Below are 8172 nucleotides of genomic sequence, written 5' to 3' on the forward strand. Positions count from 1 at the left end.
TTTTTAATAATATTAATTTTTTATCGTATATAATTATTCAATTATTTTTTAATCATATATAAATAAATTACTCTTAATAAGACTTTTTTGTGTTATTGAATTATTTTTTTAAAAAAATAATTAATTATTAAAATAATTAAACTTTTCACAACAAAAATAATAAAAAAATTATGAATGAAAAAAATTAACCATCGTGATAATTTTTTGTATTTTTATTCATCTTTTAATTATAAACATAAATATAATTTGATTATATTATTTATGAAATGTGACTATAGATGTAGATAAAATTTGGTTATATTACTTATATATAATTTCATTGTATTGTATTGCTTATAAAGTTAGATTATAATTATGACAATAGAATTATTTTGGTATTTTTATATGTGTGACTAATTAGTTGAGTTAAAATATTACTCTTAATTATAAATAAGGTTTATAATTCAAAAAATCAAAGACTCAATTAAAAAGATACGAAAACGATGATGTTAAAATATTCTAACTTTTTAAAATAAAAATATTTGAAATTCAATTAAAAATTATTTAAAATTTAAACTAAATAAAAATTTATATTCAATGTGTTTTTTATTAAATATATTTAATAACCTATTATATTATATTGGTTGAAATTACTTTTTATAATGTTAATTTTTTAATAACACTTTATTAAAAAAACATTTTCTTTAGAATTTTTTGAAAATTAATTAATATTATATATATATTTTATTACACTACATTTTGTTATAAAAAATTTATTTATTTTTAATGGTTATATTAAAAATGAAAACAAAAATTTAAATTAGTGAATTTTAATCTATAATATAATAATAATATAATAATTATTTTATATATTGTATGAATATAAATTAATTATTTTTTATTTGTAAAAATTTTAAGAACTTGTTTTATATATATATATATATATATATTTTGATGAATGTGATATATTTTTTTATATAAATAATTTTAAAAAAATCTAATAATTAATCTGTTATTTTTTTAGTTTAGTCCAAATTAAATGTTTTTTTACTGTTTTTGAAAAAAAATCTTTTAAAAAATTTAATAATATATGATGAAAAATACCAAATAAATTATAAAAAATCAATTAAAATACAATATAAAAAAATGAAATAAATGTTTTTATTTGAGTGGTCATCATATTTTAATTTGGAGGTGCTTAACTTTTTCTTTTTCTATATGGATATTGTTTCAAACGTGATAATCTTTTTCATAGTACTACTACTAGAATATGAAGTTGTAAGATCGAAATACAAGGTTGCGATAATTTTTGTTTGTTTGTTCTGAGCTAACGGTGAATTGTATTTATAAAAAGCTGCCATGATAAAATAACTGAGGTCTTAGGATTAAGTATAGAGAAAGTTTACGATCGATATTTTTATTAAAATTTGATCGGTATTTAATTATTAAAAAAATTATATTATTGAATAAAATTTTATATTATTAAAAATATTAATAATAATTAATTAATAACTATAAATTATAAAATTTATTAATCTTCTAACATCACAATTAGAAAATTGATTAATACAGACATATTTACAGACAGATTTAGTCTTTATTACAGACGGATTTTTGGTTACCGACGAAATTACTGACGGATTTTGTCCTTCTGTAAAAGCCTCGTCGGAAATTATTTACCGACGGATTTTTTTTTCCGTCGGAAACTTACCGACGGATTTTTACCAGTTACCGACGGATTTTCCCTCTGTAAATTCTCCATCCATTTCCCACAAGCGACGAACTTTCCGACGAATTTTCCGTTTGTAATTACAGACGGATTTTCAGACGAATTTTCCGTCTGTAATTACAGACGGATTTTTCGACGGATTTTCCATCTGTAATTATAGACGGATTTTCAGACGGATTTTCCGTCTGTAATTACAGACAGATTTTCCGACAGATTTTTCGTCTGTAATTTGAACTTTGGAAAATCATCTCACTCTGATTACAGACAGAAAATCCATCTATAAATCCGTCAGTAAGGTAAAATAGAATTTTTTTATTTTTCCATTGCAAAATAAATACTTTATGTTTGTTTTCTAAATTTACTCCATCAAACACTGTAAATTGAAAAAAGAAAGCCAAAAATCACATAAATAAACATAATATTCATTACATGATACCAATAAAATTGGATGTTATTTTTCAACATCATTGGCCAATATCTCACCGTCTTAATAAAAAGATACCTAAAAAAAATAAAATGACCATCCTAATGTTACATGAATGTCACAAATTACACTTAGCACTTAAAGATAGAATAATCTAACATATTAATAGATAACTAAATTGCATCAGCAGCATCAAGCTTCACATTGAAAGTTAATCTTGATATCTCCTGACTGAAATAGAATCAAAACCCAAATTGGAATTGGAGTGAATTGGAATGCTTGAATAAAAATAAAGCATATATATTATTTAAAGCATTTTGCACTCCAGAAGTAGTCTCTTTTTGCATGAACAATTTTCTATAAAAGAATCAGTAAATAGAGAATCACATCTCTTCTTAGAAAGCAATAACCATGAGCTTCTTAAAGGAGGGTAAAGGAGGAACTGTAGTAAAATTTGAAGACATAATACCTCATAGTAGCTGAATGCAAGCTTACTAAGTAGTAGCATTATCCAAAATAAAGTATACCTGCCATAACAAAGTACAATCATATACTTTAATACCAAAATATACGAAGAGCTAAACGAAAACTCTCAATTGAACCATTATCAAATAGTGGTTGTATACTTTAATGCCCCATTATCACTGCCAACTTCACTTCTCTATATTAAATGTACACATGACAAATTTTGCTTCACTCATAAAGGTACCTCTAGAACAATTTATGCCAAAGAATCAAAACAGAGAAAAACAGAGATCAGAACAAAAATAAAATAATTAAAAAGTGGATTAATTAAGACTAGCAAATTTTAAGGCAAACCCTCTACTAGAATAAGCAAAAATGTGGATAAGACTAGCACATAGAGAACTTAATGACAACGAAGACTTCTTAATTCAACTTAAGCTTCACTAATTGTTAGTGTCAGTAAAAGTTGTGTTTCAGTGTCAGTAAAAGTTGAGAAAGCTTGATTGAACTCCTACAGATGGAAAGAAAGAATAAGAGATTGTGATTGGGGATGGAAAAGAAGAAAGTAAGAGAGAGAGAGAGTGTTAGAGTATTATTTTTATAAAAAAAACTTCTAGCAGTGAAAAGATAATAAACATTGCATTGGTGTATTAACAAGGGAATGAAAATGGTGATGCAAAGAATTAGCATGAGTTTTGAGAAGATGAGAGCAAAAACACATAGATGAACATCCTGCTTAGTAAATGACATAAATAATAAAAATATAAAGTTCATAAGAAAAAAAAACAAGGTATATGAAGAAAGAAAGAATAGTTACCTCTGTTTTATACTTCCATAGGCATCAACAAACTGGAACTCTCTCAAGCACTCTTCCCTCATTTCCAATAAATTGGCTAGGCCTAATTTCCCATATGCAGCAGGCTCCTCCATCAACCTATTGAATTGGTGTGTTAGTTTATTGAAGAGAAGAAAACAAAAGCCAAGTACAGAATAAGCAAATAGATGCCAAATTTTCAATAATGGTACCAAACCATCAAAACATAATAGGAATGTCAGTATTACCGTGCCAAGTGAGTAGAAAATGCTCGAGCAAATGCATCACCCCTTCATTTGGCATCATCTGTTCTGCCTTCACTTGCTACAGCCTATCATATTTTAATCGAGAACTTACAAGCATATACTGCCATGAAAGAAGTTTCACAGAATTTGTTTTGAAAATTTACTTCAACCAAGATGGACAACACAATATACCCAAACAATAAAACAAATAAACCAAGGCTCTGATGCACCCCACTGTATGTTCTTCTCAAGAACAATAAGCATTTATATTATGTGGTCCAACCAATGGAAAGGAAAAATATGAAAGCTAAAGTATAAATGAGAATGCTTATCATTAACATTGCAATTAGTCAATAAATTCAGAGACACAGACCAGAAAAAGCTTTTTATTGTGACGTATGTTTTATCCTTAATTGATCTGATCATCACTTCAATTGTCCCCTTCTTACCATATTTGCTACCACTCCTCCTTCAAAATTCTCTTTGTTTCTTCTCTTTGTTTCTTTAACTAGAGAAACTATTCCAATTTTTTAAATACTTTCTCACCTCTCCCTGGAATTACGTTCATCACCTAAACATAATCTCAAGATAAAATTTTTCTATAATTCTTCCTCTATATAGTGCTTATTGAAGTGGAAGGAAACATCAAAAACACAAGAATGGATTCAGAATATACCATTAGGTTTCAGAATTTCTGTGGCATTATAGGCTGAAAGAGGTGTTCTAGTTACTTCAACCCTGGATCAAGGTAACATAATTCATTATTAAGAATGAAAATTCTATCATTTTTCTAAAGTATATTACTTTTTCTCCTTCATGTATTAATACCCTTATCATTTTAATGAACCAAAATGCTCATAAGATATACATATTTCCGTAGTAGATATGCTGCTGAATTCAGAAGAACAAATAAATACTGATAGCGCTGTTTCTGCCTCATCAAGAGTGGAGTTTGGTTCCCCTGTTCAAGTAACTCCGATATTCAGATCTTTGGCACGTTGCATGTGTATCCTTACAGTTCTGAAGGCTGTCAATAACAAGATTCGAAAGAATGAAGGGAAAAAGAAGGGTTAGGCATAAACTAATGCTGGGAAATTTTTGAATGCCCTTTCCTCACCTGCAGCCAATAATAGAAGCTTTAATTTTGCATCTTATCTTTGCTTACTAATATAGTAACAGAGGGAAGAGCAGCAAGGGAAATTTACCATGTAAACTGCATACAAGATTACCAGAAGCTATGCAAGGATTTGATTATGGCTATTCATGGGCCTGGGCTTTCATAATTACTACTAGCACTCAAAAACACAAAAATGCTCGCCATGGTCGTCTTTTACCTGAAGGATACCATTAGTAACATTTAATAAAATTCCATAGAAATAAATTAATATTTAATGAATATGAACCATCTCCTATTGCTTACAGAAGTCCAAATCACGTTTTCAATCAAAGCCATTGTGGCTGCATAGAAGAGTTAGTAAAAATCCGGTCGTCATAAATTTCAGAATAAGAATCCCTTTACACTTTCTTGATATATCATATCAAAGATCGGAGAAGGAAAAATTGAAATGTAATCACAGCATCCTATACTTCCCCTTTTTCTCCTACTCAACCAAGCAGACCCTTATTTCGAAAGTATCTGATTTCCACACTAAGCTAAAAACTAAGCAGAAAGAAAACTTTTTTGTAATCCTTAAAGTGTTAGAAACACCTAACACAATAGTAAATTCACATTAAAAGCACACACAGAATCCCTCTGATTCTCATTAGCAACATTACCATCAACACGCAACAAGCAACGTCATTCAAAATGGATAACGATAAGTCCAAGTTCGAGTTCAATTCAATATTCACATTGCAATTCCTTTAGCATAAACCTGTAAGAAAGCTACCAAAATATTAGGTTTTTGCATTGACTTGTCAAGTTCTTGTTTTCTCTTTTCATCATTATGCAGAAAATTGTGTTCCTCATCATCTTTTGTGACCCCCTCTTCTTCATCATCATCCTCATCATGATTATAGGCCATGCTATAAGGCAACATTCTATCAGGCTGCATAGACATCCAGATACAGAAGTCATAGAAGTTATATAAAGAATTTTGTTTTGACATTCTTTTAAAATTTTGAACAAAAGATTAAAAAATGATGAAGATAATCAATCTCTCGCCTCATAAAATACTAATGTAGCTACCTTACCTAATCAGAAAATATTTAGTGGTACAGTTCTTGATGCTATGTATAATAAGATTCAATTATTCCCCTCTTCTCTTAACTTTAACCTGCAATAAACCACAACAATGAAAAAGTTGGCAGCTATTTATAACCTTTCGGCAACTAATTCTAAGATCTATGAACATAATATAATTTATTAATAAAATTTATATTGTAGGATCTACATCCTGGAGAAAATAGGACCCTTAAGGAAATTACCTGTGTATCATGTTCCACACAATGTGCATTGGTTATTAGTTTCCTACCTCCAATCATAAATGCACTGCAAAAAAGGTGGCTTGTAAGATTAAGAATGAATCCATTTTTACTATTCTACTGTTAAGGTTTTCAAAAGATAAAGAGGATAGGTTTATATGATTAATATAATTTATTTAAAATAAAGACCTTTCTTAATATGAAAATATGGCAGTTAAATATTATTAGTTATTAATTTCCGTTATTAGTTATTAGGTCAAACATGAACAATTGTTTGAAGAGAACGGATAATAGTGAACTAGAAAAAGCTGATATATGTTTGAATGAAAATGAATTCCAAATAGAAAGTAAAAGTTACCATGATTATGCCTTTGACATTCTCCTTTGTTAGTGTGATGTAGTTCTGCAAATCATCATCAGATTCATTATTCAACTTATTTCATTAAAAATTACCATACATATTTTTCCCAAAATTTCATACAAGTTGGCGCCAATCTGCTGAATTTTCTGCAGTAAGCAATTTAACAACTTTATATGCCAAATTTTGCATCAAAGCTTTTAACATTCCTAAAACCACAAGAGCTCAAATTTAAACAACCTGCCAAAATTAAAATGAACAAGGACACGAAAAATCAGCAAAGGCATCACAAGGTGTAAAGTAGTTTCTATTGGTAAGTATTAAGCAAATGAAAAATCAAACTCTTTCACGAATGAAAATAGCAAAGTACCTTTGAAAACAAATCTTCTACTTCTCTTTCACGAATATCACCAGGGAGGTTCCCAACGTAGACTATTCTGCTCCCACGCCTACTCATTTTCAATCTGCGGCAATAAAATAATCGAAAAATAAGGAACAACAATAAAACTGAAAGGTGATTAGAAGACCTAAAATTAAGCTAATTCAGCCAGTAATTTCAATTCTCAGCAGAATAAAAACAGAACATCGAAAGGGAGAGAATAAAGAGGAAAATAAAATTGTACAATTGAATTAGAGAGAGGATATAGAGACTGTTGGGGGTGGAGAAGGGTTGAAATGGGCGAAAGGGATTTTATTTTACCTCTGATGATGAGACGGAATTAGGGATCGGTAGGTTTGCAGTGGAAGGCCTCCAGGTTAGGGTTTTTCAATTTTGTTTGGAGGAAGGTGAAGCCACGATGCAGGAGAAAAAGCAGAGCGTTACGGGTTTCAGTCATGGAGGAAGGAGCAACGTTTGAAGGCTTACGATAGAGTGAGCACGACGGAGGCTTTGAGACGAAGGGAGCGTCGATGGAGGGAGCGGCGAAGCGGGGGTTGGAAGCACGACGAAGTTCTGGGATTAGGGTTGGAGGCGCGATGAAGCTCTGGGGTTAGGGTTGGATGCGGTGGCGGAGGGAGCCCGTACGACGCAAGGGACGATGGAGAGGGATCTGTGACGCCAGCGGCAGAAGAAATTGGTGCGACGGAGACAAGAAGCAACTCGGTGACGGAGAGAGGATTTGATATGGGTGGAGTGTAAATGGATCGAGTGGATAGAGATAAGATTAGTGTTATCTCAATATTTACCGACGGAATATTTAAATTACAGACGAATTTTCTGTCTGTAATAATTTAATAAAACGCATCGTTTTGTCTATTTAATTACAGACGGATTTTCCGTCTGTAACCATTTCTCACGGAAAAAAATTAATTTTTCCGACGGATTCTATTTTCCGTCTGTAATTTATGCTAATCCATTTTTTTTGTTTTCCGACAAAAAATCCCTCTGAAATTCCTTCTGTATTTCAGTGGGATAAAATCCGTCGAAAATATCCGTCTGTAATAACTAGTTTTCTAGTAGTGCATACCCTCTTCTTAAGTATAAGGATTAAGTAGAAGACATATTTTGGGTGTAACTAAATCCATCGTTTATTTATTTATAATGTTTAATATCCAATTTGAAAGCTGCACTATTATAGATATCATGAAGTTTTACTTCCTTGAAGTAACTAAGAACATTAAACTTATTTGTTTCGTCAAATTACCTATTTAAAAAGTTTAAATTGATAAAAGAAGATAGTATAAATAATTATATTTATAATATTTTTTTTAAATAAGAGTCATTTTTGAGATTTG

At 29.9% G+C, this 8172-nt stretch overlaps 2 long non-coding RNA genes across 2 annotated transcripts; both read right to left on the reverse strand.

Moving 5' to 3' along the window:
* Window positions 1–2226: 2226 nt before the first annotated feature.
* Window positions 2227–3746, reverse strand: LOC112718296 (uncharacterized). Its single transcript, XR_003160748.3, has 4 exons — window positions 3660–3746; window positions 3415–3531; window positions 2602–2659; window positions 2227–2363 (listed from the first exon to the last, which is right to left on the reverse strand). It is a non-coding gene; the product is annotated as an uncharacterized lncRNA (long non-coding RNA).
* Window positions 3747–6483: 2737 nt separating this feature from the next.
* On the reverse strand, window positions 6484–7476 carry LOC112718297 (uncharacterized). The gene is made up of 3 exons (XR_003160749.3): window positions 7139–7476; window positions 6809–6902; window positions 6484–6587 (listed from the first exon to the last, which is right to left on the reverse strand). It is a non-coding gene; the product is annotated as an uncharacterized lncRNA (long non-coding RNA).
* Between the last annotated feature and the right edge of the window lie 696 nt (window positions 7477–8172).

Source organism: Arachis hypogaea, chromosome 10 (assembly GCF_003086295.3).
Source record: "Arachis hypogaea cultivar Tifrunner chromosome 10, arahy.Tifrunner.gnm2.J5K5, whole genome shotgun sequence".
Taxonomy (NCBI): Eukaryota; Viridiplantae; Streptophyta; class Magnoliopsida; order Fabales; family Fabaceae; genus Arachis; species Arachis hypogaea.